A 20,256-nucleotide genomic window follows, 5' to 3' on the forward strand; every position below is an offset into this window, starting at 1 on the left:
CTTCGATCTTGTGTTTTGATTAGTGACACGAAGTGGTGAAAAAGCACCTACATTAAAGGAGGATATTCGTCATCCCGTGCAAATGTTCAAACCCAAATCTGATGCAGAGGCATTTTACTTGGCTCGGATTCAACAAGCTACAGTCGATTCACAGACTAAGCGAATTAAACCATTTCATCGGCAATTTCATCCTAGTACCATCTCATTTATTCCTTCCTCATCGGGATATAAACCCTCCTTATCCCCACTCACTACCCCTACTAAACCATCTTTCTACTCTCCCAAACCATTGATCACACATCCATCCACTCCTATAAAACAAGCACCCAACATTCCTCCTATCAAGAAGCTTACACCTGCTCAAATGAAAGTAATACGTGATCAAGGGTTGTGCTATAATTATGATGAGTTTTATAGGCCAGGCCATTTTTGCAAAACTCAACAATTGTTCATGCTTGTAGCCTCTGATGAAGAACAATCACCATTGTCAGTTGAGGAGTCTGAAGAAGACATACCTTCACCTACAACCTCTACTGATACCACTATGGAAATTTCACTTCATGGTTTAACTGGTTTGGTTACCCAAAATACAATTCGAGTGCATGGACTACTTCATGGGAAGAAGATTTTGGTCCTTATAGATACTGGTAGTACCCACAATTTTGTGGATGCTAATCTAGCTGAGCAGCTCCAACTCTGTATAACACCAACTGCACAAATGTTGGTCACAGTGGCCAATGGTGACACTACCATCAATCAAGGTGTATGTCATGGATTGTTGTGGACTATGCAGGGTTTTCAATTCTCTGGTAACTTAGGAGTTCTTCCTCTTGGTGGTTTTGACATGGTGTTGGGCGTTGACTGGTTGAGGCAATTGGGTGATGTTATCTTTAACTTGGCTGAACTTAAGGTTTCTTTCCTTCACCAAGGTCAACAAATTACTCTACAGGGTAGCACAAGCAACCCTTCCTGCAGCATGATCATTGCTGAATCTATTTTAAAGTTCCTCAAGAGCAAAACCCCAGCTATCATTGGTCAGTTCTTTTCCATCTCTTCTCTTCTCACTGTACCTCCTCACCCTGATATTGTGTCTGTCTTAGATACTTTTAAGGATGTCTTTGCTGAACTAACCTCCTTACCACCATCCAAAGCCTTGGATCATAAAATTCCATTAAAACCAAATGCCATACCCACTTCTCAAAAACCCTATAAATGTCCTTATGTGAAAAAAGTTGTTGCAGAGAACATGGTTCAAGAGATGCTATCAGCTGGCATTATCCAAAATAGCCACAGTCCATTTGCAGCGCCTATATTATTGGTTAAGAAGAAGGATGGATCTTGGAGATTTTGTGTTGATTATAGGAAATTGAATGAGTTAACCATTAAAGATAAATTTCCTATTCCACTTATTGAAGAGTTGCTAGATGAACTAAATGGTGTTGTTATCTTCACCAAATTGGACTTAAAGTCAGGCTACCATCAGATTAGAATGCATATTGATGACATTTTCAAGACTGCCTTTAGAACTCATCATGGCCACTTTGAGTTCAGAGTTATGCTGTTTAGTCATACAAATGCCCCAGCCACTTTTCAAGCTCTCATGAACAAGATTTTCCAACCATTTCTTAGGAAATTTGTTCTTGTCTTCTTTGATGACATTTTTGTGCACCTCTCTCAGACATTACAGTTTCTCAGGGACCATTCTATTTTTATCAACAAGAAGAAGTGTTACTTTGCTCAACCTCAGCTAGAATATCTGGGACATTTGATTACTGCTAATGGTGTTGTTTCTGATCCAGATAAAATAGCTGCTATGCAGGCTTGGCCTCAGCCTTCCAATCTGAAGCAATTAACAGGATTTCTGGGTCTAACTGGTTATTATAAAAGATTCATTAAGGGGTATGATACCATTATCAAACCTCTCACTGATATGCTTAAAAGGGACTCATTTCATTGGTCCCCTATTGCCTTGCAAGCCTTCATTGAACTCAAGACTGTTATGACTACTACACCAGTGCTAGCCTTGCCAAATTTTTCTATTCCCTTTGTACTGGAGACTGATGCTTGCTCTAGAGGAGTTGGTTCTATATTGATGCAGAATGACAAACCCATTGCCTTCTACAGTAAGCCACTTGATCCCAAGGCATTGGCGATGTCCACTTATGATAAGGAATTATTAGCCATTGTCATGGCAGTTCAGAAATGGAGACATTACTTATCTCATAGTTAGTTCATTATCAATACACACCACCAAAGCCTTAAAAAAATTTTATGGAGCAAGGGATTACCTCTGTTCTTCAATAGAAATGGCTCATGAAACTTTTGGGGTTCGATTATGTCATCAGATACAATAAGGGACTTGACAATAAGGATGCAGATGCATTATCCATAATGCCTCCTACTAACTCTGAATGCCCTTCTCTTTCTATGACTCAACCTCATTGGGCTCAGGATGTTTTGAGTAGCTATGAAGAAGACTCTACAGCTCAGCAGCTATTGGCTGAATTACTTATCAATCCTTCCAACAAGTCTTACTCACTCCAAGAAGGCATTATTAGATACAAGACAAGAATTTACATTGGCTCTAACAAGAATATCAGAACTTCTATAATGCAATCAGTTCATGCATCAACAGTAGGTGGCCATTCTGGCATGTCAGGTACTTATAACAGGGCTAAGGCTTATTTATTTTGGCCCAAGATGAAACAGGATATCATGCACTTTGTGGTTGTCTGTGATGTTTGCCAATGCAACAAGACTCAACATACTGCTCCTGCTGGTCTTCTCCAACCCTTATATGTTCCAGAGATGGCTTGGAAACATATATCTATGGACTTTATTGAAGGCTTGCCACTCTCCAATAAGAAGTCTGTCATTATGGTGGTTGTTGACAGGCTCACCAAGTACATCCACTTTATAGCCCTTAGCCACCCATTTACAGCCATTTCTGTAGCCAAGGAATTCCTGCATCACATATTCAAGCTACATGGATTGCCATCATACATAATATCTGACAGAGATAAAAAATTTATCAGCACCTTCTGGAAAGAACTATTCAAGTCATTGGGTACTACTTTGAAGCTCAGCACATCCTATCATCCTCAAACAGATGGACAGACTGAAAGAACAAATGCTTGTTTGGAATAATATTTAAGGTGCATGACAGGTACAACTCCCAAACTCTTGTCCAACTGGTTAGCTCTTGCTGAGTGGTGGTTTAACACCAATTATCATACCAGTTTAAAAATGACACCATTTCAAGCCTTGTATGGCTATTCCCCTCCACATTTGGCTTTCCCTGTTCAAGCCACTACTTCTATAGATAGTGTTCAAGACTATCTTAAACAGAGAGACCATATGCTTCATCTTCTCAGAGAGGATTTACACAGAGCTCAATATAGGATTAAGTTTTATGCTGACCAATCAAGGAGTGATAGAGTTTTTTCTAATGGAGATTTGGTATTCTTAAAACTACAACCTTATAGGCAATCCTCAGTAGCCTTAAGAAAAAATTTCAAAATCTCAGCAAGGTAGTATGGACCATTTGAAATCACACAGAGAGTGGGAGCTATTGCTTATAAGCTGAGGTTACATGTGGGCTCCAGAATACATCCTATCTTCCATGTCTCTCAGCTTAAGAAGAAGATTGGCCTACTTACTACACCTTCACCAGCACTACCTTTGGTGGATACTACTGGTTCTTTCATTGTTGTTCCTATGGCTATTTTGAATACCAGAGTCACTTGGCGTGCAGGTGTTGTTATTCCACAACTCTTGATTCACTGGTCTAACTCCCCTCCTGGAGATGCTACTTGGAAGGATAGCTCTCACATTCGGGCACAATTTCCAGATTTCATCTTTGAGGACAAGGATGATTAAAAGGGGAGGGTATTATCATATGCCTATACTTGTACTAGCCAGTTTGTTTCATTACCTTAATTCCTAGTCACTTTGTAACACAGTGAGCTGAGACCGAGTCTGGTCGTAACTCGGTGAGTAAGAACGGTGAGCTGTAATTGGTTCTTTCCATTATCTACGTGTCAGTTATGGCTTGGTTCATTCCGATCATGTTGTTAGCCATTAGATGGTTAGGTAGATCGGAATGGACGGCTGATAGCGTGAGAGTTTAGTGATGAGGGAATTGGTTGTATTTATGACCAATGATTTCTTTGTAATTGGGTAAGAAAGAAATATAAATTACCAGACTCTATCCATTTGGAGGAGAAGGTTACTGCCATGTGTTTGTTCGTCCCCCATTGTTGATTCACAATAATCTTTAGACTGTTTGTAAATCTAAAGACGTATTGTGATAATCCAACGTTAATAGACTCCGTTCTGTGTGTGATTGATCACAAGATATTCAAGTTGATTGTGTGCAGGTGTTTATTGAAGATCTAAGAATATTTGAAGACGAAGAAGACGATATCTTATTTGAGTTCATAATCCTTGGTGTGCATAATACTTGTTTCGTCTGAAAAGGATCCAACTATAATCGGTTTATCCTTGTGGTAGATTGGATTAATTAGTTACATAGATCGGCATAAATATCATTCTTTGAATTAAGAATATTGGTTGCAAAATCTGTAAAGGATTACTTCGGTAATTGTTGATTGATATATCTAAGAACCTGACAAAGGAGTTTATTAGGATAAACGGAAGATCCTTTTGTAGAACTCATATCACTTGATTGAAAAGAGTTGTTACCGAACATATTTGTTGTTCCTTTACTGTTTGGAATATGAACCAAAGGAATTGTTCCAAGTACGTGACTTATTACAAGTTGGAGGCACGGGAATACAGACGGAACTAGGTGAACTATAGGTTTAGTTGCTTTGTCTCAACTATACGAAGTTGGTTTATTTTGTATAGCGGATTAATCCCGAGAGTATTCAATTATGGACAAGGTCCCGGGGTTTTTCTTCATTTGCGGTTTCCTCGTTAACAAAATCTTGCTGTGTCATTTACTTTTATTGTCCACAATTATAATTGTTGTAATTTTTTTTAAATTAAATTACGTAAACGTTAATTCCTATTTACTTGATATCAATCCTATTGTGTTTGGTTAAGTCCGAACCTTCTATCAAGTAAACATACTTCGTTATTGTATTGTCTCGATCTTGAATCCATAGTCAATCACACAAGTTATCTTGTTGTCATATTATCTCGATCTCCTATCCATAGACAATCACACGAAGTGTGAACCGATTAGTTGTATTGTATCGACTCAGTCCATAGACAATCACTTTCAGAGAAAGCACTTATAGGTGGAAAAGTTTTAGATTGAGGTATATTTGGGTACCCTCGTCTTTTCACCTTTAACCTTAGGTTTTTCACGAAACCATGTAGGTTAATGACTTGAAGACTTCATTGGGATTGTGAAGCCAGATCCTACTATTTTCTCTGTAGTTGCGTGTTCTGATCTTACTTTTAATATCGTGATTGAGTATAATCTTTGCTACGATTTGCTTGAGATTTATCTCGTATAGGTAAGATTCAAAGTAGTCACAAACATCTTCGTCTCATCGTTTGTGATTCCACAATATCTTGTTTCGCTTCCATACGATTAAGATTATTTTGAGGTGATTGATAATACTAGGTTGTTCTTCGGGAATATAAATACGGTTTATCAATTGGTTCTTGTGCACCTTGATTTATGAAAAGACGGAACAAAAATTCATATGTATTTTTGTGGGAGACAGATTTATCTATTCTAATAGAATTTTCTGTGTGAGACAGATTTGTTTATCAAGTCTTCGACTTTGGGTTATACCAACTCATGGTTGTGGGTGAGATCAGCTAAGGGAATCAAGTGCGTAGAACCCTGCTGGGGTTCAGAGACGTAAGGAGCACAAGTGTACCTTGATCGGTGTGAGATTGATTAGGGCTCAACTACATTCCAGTCCGAAATTCATTGGTAGTAGGCTAGTGTCTGTATCGGCTTAATACAGTGTGGTGTTCAAATCTAGACTAGGTCCCGGGGTTTTTCTGCATTTGCGGTTTCCTCGTTAACAAAATTTCTGGTGTCCGTGTTATTTGTTTTCCGCATTATATTTTGTTATATAATAGACACTTGAATTCGACCTTAAGTTCAATCAGTTCTTGAATCCGACCTTTGGGTTGTTGATTGAATTGATTGACACTTGGATATTGGTTTGTGATACCGTCCCAATTATTTCTTTTATTCAATCGGGCTCGCAAATTCCTATTTGTTTGATTGCAGATTTAATTGAGAAATTGAGATATAACTCTTTGATATACTTTTCTATAGATTGAGTCTGGACGTCTAGTTGATTCTCTTGAAAGTATATTGGAGTTTGTCTATTCAGTTTGTCGAACGAAATATTGGGTGTGGTTGTTAGACCCCCGCTTTTTCAACATGTAATAGACCATATTTGTAGACAAAAATTCATCCTATATTCCATCAATATTTGCACAATGACATAATAGGCTTAACTTTTCTTATCAAAAGTTCGTTCTATGTTTTATCAATATTTGCATAAAGACATATGATAGACTTAACTTTTGAGCAAATATGGGACAATCATAGTTCACGGACGCAAACACACATATCCCATAACAAGTTTCAATATATAAAACCATAAGGATTAATACTGCAAGATCATCTTCCAAATAAACTTTAAAATTTAAATAAATAAATCTAAAAACATTGCAAGATGAAAATCGTTGGAAATAACTATGTGTACTCACAATAGTTGCTATTCCAAACCCTAGTTATCCTTCTTAAAACACAAGAATAAATTCTCATAATAAGTTTCCTAGAAATTAAGGCCTCTATAAAATTCTTTATCGTCCCCGAACTCCTTATCATCAACAACCATAGGAACACAAGGTTCATGAAGAAAGGAGTCAATTCCAGCAAACCTTCTATACTGATGCCGAACCAGGGCCTTCTGAATTTCGAGAGTCCTCAAAACAATAGCCTTTATTTGCTGAATCTCCTTTCTTGTTTCCTTCAACTCTTCAAGAACCCCAGAAAACTTTTGTAGATTAGAAGGAACAACTCTTGGTTTCCTCACTTTCCTCCTCTTTTTTTTCAAAGTTGAAGGTACAAGAGATTTATCATTTTCCTTCATGATTGATGGATTAACAATCATATTAACATCTTTTCTATCAGAAGACATAATACTTGGATTCTCCATACCATTATGAGATTATGAGAGGAATTCACAAATCAGACTCAACAAGCAATCTTGTGATAAAAAGAGGAATGTAGGGTTACAAATCCTTTATACACTAAAGGATTCACGTACGCACAACTCACAACTCTAAGGAAGGCAGAATTGTCGATTTTAACCCTCTTTTTATTGATCAAACAGAGTAAAGCCCTTTGAATATCAGTTAGATATGAAAAGATTGAAGAATTCCAAAAAAGGTGAAAACAAGACCAAAAAGAAGAACCATGAAAAAATATTTTTTTCTTTTCCTAAAGCCTGAAGTGTGCAAACCTTGTCTCTTTTTGAACCAGGCACATGAGACAAGATACACAACCAACACATTTAAGTTGTGCTGGGGTGAACAATAATCTGTCCACCATAACCTTCTTGAATGGAAATCTTAGAACTCTGTTTCACAGACTGTTTGGACCGTATTCTTTTCTCTAGTGGTTTAATTTTTTCTTTGGAAATTAACTTCTTCGAGGAAGAGATGAGATTACATACCTCAGACGATTTCTGAACAAGTTTGAGCTTGTTTGCTAATTTATTTGCTCTTCGTTGAAGTTTGTTGACATATCTATATTATGTTTGTACTTGAAACATTTGGAGAGTTCATGACCCTTGAGAGTACAATAAGAACATGTCAATGTGGAGGATGGTTCATACGTCATGGTTGTGCAGGCTGCTAGACAAATTGTAGAACCTGGAAGATTAGGAATAAAATTTCCAGTAGACAAAGAGAAATTCATTTTATCCTCCAAGGTGGTTGAAGTTTCTCCCGAAAGAATATCGAGATTGATGTATGAATTGCTACAATTGTCAAACTCAATATTTTCACAGAGGAGTGCAACACTTGATTTTTCGTCTACATTAGAATCATAGTGATCAGACATTTCATCAAGAGTTGTAGCAAGACCTTTGTTTCCGGTGTATTTTCAACGCTTTGGACACTTATTTTCAAAATGACCAAAGCCTTTACACTTGAAGCACTGTGGAATATCCTTGTCATCAGTATCCTTGTTTTTAGGAGGAACACGATTATGAGGTTTAACTGATGACTTAGGTTTATCTCTAGTGAACCGTTTACTTCTCTTCAAAAGAAGATCTTTAAACTGTCTAGTGATCAAAGAGACTGACTTGTAAAGATCTTCATCTGATGAATCAGTCTCAGAAGGATCATCTTCAGAGATGTCAACACTTTTACTTTATCAAGTAATTTAATGTTCTTTTGTGCTTTGAAAGCAATATCCTTTCCATATTTGGATACGTGTTCATGATCAAAGATCTTTAACTTCTCAACGAGAGTATTTCTGGAAAGCACATCAATGTTCATCTGCCATACGAAGGTTTTCCCAATCAGAATTTAGGTTTTGAAGCCTAGCTTCTTTTTTACAGGTATTCCCTTCAAATACGGTTTCTAAGATATCTCAAACATCTTTAGATTGAGTGTACGTAGTCATATGGTGCTGAAGATATGGGGTAATGGCATGGATGATTGCATTCAATTCATCAGAATTTTGCGCAACAAGAATCTCGACAACATCATAATCATCAATATCCTTTGGAACAGTTACAGTGCCTCTTTTAACAACCGGAGGATCATATCCATTAACAACATAAACCCATGATTGCAAATCACGCGCTTGAAGAAAAGCACGCATAGAAATTTTCCACCATAAGTAATTCGAGCCATCGAAGACTGAAGGTACGTTTATAGAGATAACACTTCTCTCCATAGAGTCAGACCGTTACAAACACAGACTTATGAGGTCTTAAACGTGTTTGCCTGCTCTGATACCAATTGAAAAAGCGGGGGTCTAATAACCATGCCCAATATTTCTCTTAGCAATCTGTATGGACTAACACCAATATACTTTCAAGAGAATCAACTAGACAGTCAGACTCAATCTTAAGAAAAGTATATCAAGGAGTTATATCTCAATTTCTCAATTCAATCTGCAATCAAACAAATAGGAATTTGCGAGCCCGATTGAATATAAGAAATAACTTGGACGGTATCAAAAACCAATATCGAAGCGTCAATCAATTAAATCAACAACCAAAGGTTGGATTCACAATTGATTGAACTTACGCACAACCTGTGATATTTCAATTATATAAATAAATATAATGCGGAAAAGAAATAACACAGACACCATAAGTTTTGTTAACGAGGAAACAGCAAATGCAGAAAAACCCCGGGACCTAGTCCAGATTTGAACACCACAATGTATTAAGCCGCTACATACACTAGCCTACTCCAAGTTAACCTCGTACTGGAATGTAGTTGAGCCTAACCAATCTCACACTGAAAAATGTACAGTCGCGTTCCTTATGCCTCTTGAACCACGCTGGATTCTGCACACTTGGTTCCCTTAGTTGATCTCACCCACAACTAAGAGTTGCTACGACCCAAAATCGAAGACTTGGTAAACCAATATGTCTCACACAGAAAAGTCTATTGAATAGATAAATCTGTCTCCCACAGATAAACCTATGAGTTTTGTTCCGTCTTTTGAAAAATCAAGGTGAACAAGAACCAATTAATATACCGGACTTATATTCCCGAAAAACAGCTTAAAAATATCAATCACCTCACAATAATCTTAATCATATAGTGCCGAAACAAGATATTGTGGAATCACAAACGATGAGACGAAGATGTTTGTGACTACTTTTTATCTTGCCTATCGGAGAATAAATCTCGAGCAAATATTAGAGAAGATAGTACTCAATCACGATAAAAAACAGCAAGATCAGAACACACAGCTACAGAGAAAATAGTTGAGTCTGGATTCACAATACCAATGAAGTCTTCAAGTCGTTAACCTACATGGTTTTGGAAAAACCTAAGGTTAAAGAAGAATCGCCTCTAGTCGCAACTGGTATCACACAAGAGGTGTGGAGATTAGGTTTCCCAGTTGCTAGAGTTCTTCTTTATATAGTCTTCAAGTCAGGGTTTGCAATCAATGTTACCTTGGTAGCAAAGCATTCAATATTCACTGTTATATGAAAACGTGATTAGACTCGAGATAATATCTTTCAACCATTAGATCGAACTTAGCTTGTTACACACAAATGAAAAGTGACTTCATTTAGATATGAGTAACCGTACCTAAACGTGTACACCTTTGTTGGCTCAACAATAGTTAACCGAAGTTAGCCATATAAACACTTTCATATCAACCTCATTCATCTTAACCATAACTAGTTCAAATGACTTAGATGAAACTAGTTCTAGAGTTGTTCAATTTTTTATATTCTCATAGAAGTATACAAGACACAATTGAAGCAAAATCGATCTTGATTCACTCGAATCAACTAATGAACATTATAGCCACGGTTTGCAAAAGATTGCATTCCTTATTATATAAATGTATTAGTTTATGAACAAACCGATTTTAGAACATTATCCACTCAAGTATGCAAACGGGTACGCATACTTCCGGACTAAGTTTGGGTTCGCCAGTATGCAAACGGGTACGCATACCACCAAACTCAGCAGAAATTCCCGGAACTGAATCTCACACCAGTTCGCGTATCGGTATGTGTACAAGGTTCCCGGACTTTCACTACACCAACCAGTACGCATACGGGTATGAATGCCATGGTTCCCGGACTTGGATCACACATATGCAAATACGCATACTATTCTTATATCCAGTTGTTTTAAGCTCTCATTTCAACCATTGAAACATTCTTGGAAGACGACAATATCTGTCTCACATAAACTATTAGCTTTAAAGAAATTTTCAAGTGATCGAATGATCAATACGAAACATTCCGAGTCTACATCAAATGACCGTCTCACACAAATCATGTAAGATGTTACAAGGCGATTTTCACATGATCATCTTTTGACTTTCGTAAAGAATATAAGATGAACTTGGTTAAAGTGAAAGCTTACTAACACGTATTTCGAGAAATATGTAAGCGAATTAAACGCAGCTCGAAATATCAAATGTGCATAATTGAAGTCTATATATCTATACGACTTTTGTCTCAAATAGGGATAGAGTAGATAGACTTTTGAGTGATAGATGAGTTCAAGTCTCCACATACCTTTTGTTGATGAAGTTCCACAAGCTCCCCTTAGTAGTTCTTCGTCTTCAATCGATAGACGCCGTGAAGTCTAATACTCAACTACACTTTCTATCCTAACCCGAGACTTAGCTATAAGTAGACTGGAAATCAAGACTTATAGTTTTGGAAACTAAACTTGACAAACAAGCGTTAGATAGCGACGCTTGCGAGTTCGACCGAGCAGTCCTCTAACAATATCCACCCTTCTCAAGAAAAGGGATATTTATAGTTGTTGAAACAATGTACGACTATTGAGAACAATCACAGTTCTGAAACAACATGATTATTAGTAAACAATCTCAGTTTGAAACTACACGATTGTTTGGAATAGTTTCATTTTCTGACAGCTGGGAAATTGTGGGAGCCGTAACTGCTCAGAGAAATTACAAATAACTGTCTTCCTCCTTTTGTTTCAACTTACACAATTATCATTCAATGGCCTGGGATATGGGCTGAGTGTCCATCCCAAGCCCAATTTCCTACCTATAATCCCCCACATGAATGGAATTATCACATGTAAAAGCCTTTAATGCATACGCGGGTATATAATCAAACAAATTTTAAAGTCACTCTATTTCTTCACGTACTTTGCATCCAAAGCTTTGGAGTCCATGATAGATATTTTCATTAATTTCCAAGATACCACTTTTTTTTTCTCAATAATAAGCACATAGCTTATTATCAATGACTTGAATCGTCAACCTTAAAGCACCGATTTACAACCGTTTAGAATTTCTAGATATCTCAAAATATCTTAGAATTTTATCCATGACTTGTATGCAAGTAACTTTGGTTTACTCATTTACGACATACAACCATATCTGGTACACTCCTTGCCTAGTCAGCCCACTTTGACAAGTACATTAAACATTTAATTTTTCTCTAATCGTAAGGAGAAGTTTCTATTTTCTTTGTGGGTACTCAAATGATACTCTTGTTACATCGGTTCTCCCCACAATTACTTGATATATTAGGATTAAAAATTTATTTATTTTAATGATCATAATTCCTCATTGTCAACCCTTCTGTGATACTGGCTTTCCACACACTAGAAATGAAGTGCGTTTAAAACATAACATGTTAGTAATCTACTGATCAACAGTTTCTGAACATGGGTGACACAATTAATAATCTTTCACAACCTCCACAATATTTTGAGCTATTTTTATAAGTTCCAAAACCAGAATGATAAGTACAACCAGAGAATCCAAAACACCAACGATAAATCTTTACCACGAGATTTATGTGTCTTTTCGTTGGGATACCTTGAGTACTGATACGGTGTACCAATACAAAAGATTAATCCATACATGATTCTTTTTTTCCTTTTAAAATGATGTGATTTTAAAACTAATGACCAAGCGGGATGGACCACGACCTTTCCGGGACAGCGAAATTCAGAAAATTTATTAATAATGTCATCTCCTAAATTCAATATGATTGGTGAAGCCATGTGATAAACATTGAAAATATATTACAAACCAAATCAGATTTCAAGAGGCACATATCATTCTTTCCCCCCACATTTCATGAGCATTATACCAATATCATGAAACAACAAGAATTGAAAAGCCGTTCTTAACCTCAAGGTTTCGAAATACTATAACTTTCTAATATTGTGAAAAATGAACGAATCAAATCCGACCATGCCGTTACCAAACCCAACTAACTTGGGATTCACCATTACTTTGTCTAATATAACTTTATAGGACTGGTGGAGTTAAGCAAAGCCACAAACTCTAGCTTTTACCGGCAATACTATGAGCACTATGTTAGAGCCAGTGACAAAGTTCAAAGCTTGTTTATATAGAAACATTGTCATTTGTTCGGATAACATTCATGATGGTATTACTGCAAAGAATACTGAGCTAGACAAAGAGTTTCAGAGTTTTATGCATTAAAATTGCATGAATTTATATTCAATATGGGGTATTCTAGGTTTTTTGAATAGATATATTGTTTAGTTAGGTAAATTTCAAGTTTGAAATAACTTGTTGTAAACCATTTCACTTTGAACTGTCTTATCCTAAGGGTTGTGACTCTTCATGAAAGGATGCGACTTTTATGGAAGGATTTCTCCAAGAGTTTCCTTGCATCTATATAAACCCCGCTAACTCTTTATTGCATTTATATAAGTGTGTTTTGTTTGAGAGCCGTAAATTAGTACTGGGAACTTTAATTTGCATAGTGTCAAAGAAGAGTTTGTACTACATTAAATTACGTTCACTTTACTCGTCGTTATTCCAATGTTATGTTAATGACATATATAATCGTTTTATTTTGGGATATATGGCGTTATGAAACCGTTACAACATATATATACGGGACGAATAAATGTCTTAAGATTATTGGGAAATCTCCATTACCGATTTCAACAATAATATAAAATGTGTATTATTATGGAAATTCGTTACAACCCTGTAACATTGGTCTTCATATATGTATTACCACTCTTGTAATAATTGGTTACAGGATCCAAATACAAGAATATAAGAAGAATAGTAAAACAAGAACAATATATAATTATTAAAACAAACTCACTTGGGTGTATTGAGGAGAGTAATCTTTACTTAGGATATTTTGTGTCGTACCTTAGATGCTGACACATGTAATGGCATATGTATCCAACATTCAACAATACCTTTGGTGTTTTTCAATAACACTTCGATGAATGCCAAAAACGAGCGAGAATTGATATAGACGAGTAGAATTCAAATGGTATGCCATATAATACGTGCAGTAAGCGGAGACCTTAAGCATCATGTTTATACATGTGAAATCTCCAAAGTGGCTTGGGATAATCTTGAGACCTTATTTGAAGGTAATTCATCATAAAAAGAAGCTAGACTTCAAGCTCTCACTTCTGACTGGGAAAATCTTCGAATGGATGATAACGATTCTTGTGAAAAGGTTCATATTAGACTCTCTGATATTGTAAATACATGTTTATTTCTTTCTGAAAAGATATAATATGGAAGATTCTCAGATCGTTACCTTCTAGATACGAATCTAAGAAACATTTCATTATGGAAGATATAATCTTTCGTCCTTATCAGAAATCACTATTGTGGGAAAAATAAAGATCTTTGATCTGATTTTTGTCCAACGAAGAAAAAGACATACACATTGCTTTTAAGACTAATTCAAGCTCCAAGGCTATAAGTCCTGAAAACTCTAGTAATCATGCGATTTTAGATGAGGAGGAGGAACTTGAAATTAATAACACTATATCACTCCTTACTCAACAATTTAAAAATACTATTAGGATAACGAAAAAAAGGGTAATTTTTTATCCTCTGAAAAACAACAACCTTTCAGCGATAAAAAAAATACCTGAAAAAATGAAGATGATATTCCTCAATGCTACAAATGTCAAGGCTTTGGTTATATCTCTCCAGATTGTCCCATTAAGGATATTCATTGGAAGAAAAATGCATATGCTACCACTCTTAAAAATTCTCCAGAAGAAAATGATCAAGAATGTAGACAAAATATATTACAACCATTCCTGAGAGCTATAACCCTGAGTGATGTTCGATAATGGATTTACTGGATGAGTTCAACTCTTAAAGTTGTTTGAGAAAACTAATATGTCAAGGTCCACTCCTTAGAATCTGAACTTAAACCAATAAATAATTTACTGGATCAATTAACTTCAAACTATCCAAACAAGAAGAGTTGAATAATATACTTGAAAAATCTGATTTCTCTCTAAACACTAAGAGAAAATGTGTAAGCACACTTATCAATAATCTTGATAGATGTCATGATAAAATTAGGAAATTAGAAGAAGTAAATTTCAATTTAAGGATTGTTATTACTCAAATAAACCAACTGAAGGGATCTCTTACAAGTCTAAGAATTTATTAAGGGAAAGGTTGGAATACTCACTTAAAAATCATGGATGTGGCTCGACTATGCCTGCACCATCTTTTCAATATAACAATAGGGACATTACATGAATCAACGTCCAAACAAGTCCTGAAATTGCAGACACATTTCAAAACGAGGTTCTTGTAAATCGTCTGGAACAACTGACTCGAAAAATCCGACTAGCTAATTCCTTTTTATGGTTAAGAAATATTATGTAAAGAAAAATCAAATTAAAAAAAAAATAACTTGATATCAGGCTATCATGATCTTGTTTCCAAACCAAGTAAAGAACTCAAGAATACAGATAAAATAAATCTCTTAAAGGAGAGGATACAATGATTTCTAAAAGGAAAAAGGGTTTCTTCAACAACCGAAAATCTGGTTCTCGTACCAACTTAACCCAATTGATATGATTATGTATCCTTATCACTTGGTCATTCTTGTTGAAACGTATGATTGCAATGATTATTTCGATTTATGAATCTTTTTGTGTTGCTTTCAGATTATATGAGATAAACTTTGGTTTTCATTAACTAAGTTTCGGTCCCATATTTGGCTTATTTTTTGTGATTTGTGACTTTTGATTTTTAGCATATTTTCATATCTAACCTTTTGGGTTGCTATACAAAAATCATAAGAAGATGATGGTGCTTTAACTCATGTGCGAGTCACATATACTAATATCAATTAATGTTCTATAAGTTGTAAATTCAGTATACATATGAGTATTTTTGGTTCTAGTCTTTCGCTTGTGGCAGGTGATGGCTAAGACCATGTAGCCTTTCTCTGATAAAGGTTGTTTTTATATTATTCTTTTATTTTGCAGGGAATAACATACACAGAAGGTGAGTTCGACTTTGAACTTGCACTTAATGATATATCTTTCGGGGTAGTGTGGTTGTATAAAATGAGGGAAGAATTATTTATGATAATTGCTTTCCTGATAAGTAACTAGATCGATTTTTATTCTAGTTTCGCTTATCGATGTTAGGGAACGACTACTTTGGTTAATCGCTTTCCTGATAAGAAAACTAAGTTAATTCCGATCTTACTTTCTTAGTTATCGAAATAGGCACAATTATGTTTGTATAATTGGATCCTGATGAGTAACTAAGTTAATTCTGATCTTAGTTTGTCTTATCAAAATTAGCGAGAATTACTTCGGGTAATTGTTTATTGGTAACAGACTAAATCAATTACTTCGGTAGTTTCGAATTTAGTGTTGTTTATCAAAAGTGGAATGTTAGACCTCTGATTCGCTTAGAATATAATGTGTTATATCGATTTCAAATGAACTTGAGAGGTCCTTTCGAAATACTTGTTAAAAATTTTGTACCTTTGTCATTCTAGTGACAAAAAAGGGGAGAAATATATGGAGTATAAGGTGATTTACAATCACTTGCGAAAGTATATATGGACTTGAATAGAAATTATGTTCGAATTGAATATGCGCCTATCTCACCTTCAGGAGGAGTAGAGTTTTTGATATTCAAATGCTTCAACAACGACATTTATTTTTGAATATTTGCAGAACAAAAGTGTTATTGTAACTTGGAATTTAAGCTTATGAAGCTAAAGTTAAGAGAATGTTATAAAATGTAATATTTGTGTCTTTTGATTCTTATATTATCCATATTTAAATAATTTTTCACTAAAATTGACAAAGGGGGAGATTGTTAGAGCATTGCTTGGTTGAAACCACCAAACGTTGGTATGTTAAGTTTGGTTCTCAAGTTTAGTTCCAAAACTCGGAGTCGCTTAATTTGATTACTAAAGTTAACTTCGTTAGGTTAGACTAGGAACATATAAATGTTGAACCTTGCTCTGGTTACTCCGGAAGACCTGACGTGTCGCCAACAATGAAGAAATAATCCTTCAGTTCGAGGTTAGTAACGATAGACTTGACTTGTTTCTTTTTTATCATTTTTGATTTCAAATATATGTTCATTGAATTTGTAATCCCATGAAATTATAAATCTGTGATAATTATGATTTCTGCAACCGAACACACCATATACCTAGGTCTTTCAATAGATAACCGAATATCTGCTATCCGGTCAGTGCCAATAATGATATCTCATCGGAGAATAACCTTTTAATAGAACTAATATGGAATAACATGTATCATAATGGATAATTATATGTCCCGACGAGACAATGGATATTTCGTATTTACACATACTATGGTAAAGCAATCCTAAATTTTACTATCAAACAACTTAAAAAGATAATTATCAAGCTAAATGACAAACTCATTTTATCGTTTATTATTATTCCTTCTAGTAATTTTTCACAATTTATCAAGTTAGATCTTTCCTTTAATTAAGCTTTAGATATACTTGATAGTTAACCTGCTAAAACTTCAAATATAATAACAACTAGCAACCATATTAAACTTGTTACGAACATAAAAATGAGATGATGACCAATTTAAATCATTTGATTTTATGTTGGCCATTTAAACTATAGAGTAATATAGCGGAGGATATCCATTAGTATTAGTCGAACACATATGGAACTTGTTTTTTAACATACCCAGTAAAAATTATTGGAACGGATACATAATTTCTAATATATGTTCCAATAAGTACTGTTAATATTCCCCCACACAATGTAGTCAACCTCGGACGAGATTGCTGAGATCTAGTCGGAAATTTCGGTTTAGGCACTTAAGGTAGCAAAATACTTGATTTCTCCGAGTCAATATTTGGCGGAATCGGCCAAAAAATTTAGGATCTTCGATATTGATTTGTGAGATCATCCGAGAACTCTTCTACACAATCAGGTGCACAAACTTTGTGTCTAGACATATTGATTGTGGAAGAGATAAGAGAAAAATCTATATACATATTGTTCAAGGATCTTTAATTTAGATCTACTTGCAATTGTATTAGGTTTTGTTCATACATGTTACCGAACGAAAAAGCTGGTGGTGTACTTGGTACTCTCTCATTTTCAAAAATCCAAGCAAGTTCTTAGTCTGCATATGCCATACAAGTCTTTTTCAAATGATGCGCAAAAGTATGCATCATTGGAATTTCCTTCATTATTAACCATGGTGGTGCAATTTTGTTCGCAACTGTGCAACGATGATGCCTAAGAATCATGAAGCTCTCTTGACTAAGACATGTGCCACATGATGATTTTGCATCATCTAGGCTTCACTGGCCAAGCGATGAAGCTATTGGCACGTCTCCGTTATATCACCTTCAATCAACTACAGTTGTTGCACAATTGTTTTGTTTTATTATTTTTCTTATATTTTCATCTTTTAAACACTTTTTGAGCTATGAATTATTCTTTTGAGAGAGTGTTTAACATGATGAGCTAAACTCCAACAATGAGATCGCAGAGAAAGACATATTTCACGCATGTGGTAATTATATATATTTTTTTTATGATTTATTGCACAGATTGTTAATTGTTTTATAATAGTTGTGATTTCAATTGATAGGTCATGTTTAGTTTTAATTTTTTGATATCTCATGCTTTCGATTTACAATCATTGCTTCGAAAATCTGTATTTGGCAAAGAATTGGAGTCCATATTTGAGCTATAATTGTCTAGAATTATTATATGAATCACATAAATGAGTTTTATGGTGGAAATATCATGAGTCCCAGTCTCTCATAATATTGTTATCGCTTTTTATATACTCCCTCCGTCCCACTATTAATTGACCTATTTACTTTTAGATTTTTTCCCATAATAATTGACCTATATCACTAAAAAGGAGATGTTTCAAAAATTATCCTTTTAATTGATTATGAGAAATATTAGAAATATGCATAAGTTGACCAATATGTTTGATTAGTATAACCGCTCATGACTTGTTTGTGTTCTTGGTAAAACTATTTACAAAGGCCTGACTTTTGTATTGGTATGACTTTTATTAGTGAAACCGATCTTAAGTAATCACCTGAGATGGTATGATCGAGTTTGTGATTTTGTGTATGACCGACTCTGGGTAAAGGGGAACCGATCCTAGTAAGAGGTGCAACACATCACAAAGGGGAATCGATCCTTGTATGAGGTGCAGGATGTTTTAGCATAAAGGGGAACCGATCCTATGGACATGTGCAACACGTTTTTAGGCAAAGGGGAACAATCCTATGGACATGTGCAACACACCATTCAAGTTAAATACCATATATATGTGGGGAACCGATCCTAGTACCTAGTCAACCAAATTTTTGGAAAGCTAGTGTGACTATGCACATTACTCACATGGAGGTAGAACCGGAACTTGTTTTGGTAAAACCGTGAAACCCATGATTTGTGATTGAGTGTTCTTGATCAATCATATAGTTCTTGAGAGTCAGATGAACCAATTCTAAACTTGTTTGGAAGTGTGGCAAATCGGTTTCAAGGTTGTAAATATGAAAGAGGACTTACAAAGTAAGGATGTCGACATACTTTGAACATGTGCAGTAACGCTAATCTTTAATTGTTCAAAGTTATTCCTTAATAGCTAAAGGGAGAATATCCAAGGATCGAAACATAAATAAGTTAAGAATCTTTTATTTAAGGTTTTTAATTTTATTTTAGGAAAATGAGAATTAATAATGTACATTTACTAGTTGGAGATTTTCCAAACAGATTTTCGGTCAATATTTTGGACAGAGCATTTCCAGGAATTATGGAAACCGAATTTGGAATATATTGCATATCTTGAGAATATTTTCGGTTTTGGAAATTCCTTGGTGTCCAAACTTCCTTGTCTATAAATACTTGAAGTTTGCATTTCTAGCAAACTAATCCTTCCTGACAGCAAACTTCCTCGGTTGTGTTGCTACCGGTGAAGCCGCCTATTCGGAGAGGAGAGTAACCTAATTAGGCGAAATATCTTACGACCGCTCAGTTTAAAGTCTTCTTTGGGATTGAGAAGCTCTATTAATACCGTTGGTGGGAAACTAAATAATTGCGGTTTATATTTTGTTTTCAATTGATTTGGTTGACTAACGGTGGTTGAACTTTGATTGCACCTAGTTTGTTTATGTTTGAGAATCTTCTTTTCTGATATAAGATTCACTCAAACTAGATCGAAGTTTCGACAGGGATCTTTAGACTGTTTGTAGATCTAAAGACGTCTTGTGATAATCCATTGTTAACAGACTTCGTTCCG

This window comes from Papaver somniferum, chromosome 11, assembly GCF_003573695.1.
Source record: "Papaver somniferum cultivar HN1 chromosome 11, ASM357369v1, whole genome shotgun sequence".
NCBI classification, from domain to species: Eukaryota; Viridiplantae; Streptophyta; class Magnoliopsida; order Ranunculales; family Papaveraceae; genus Papaver; species Papaver somniferum.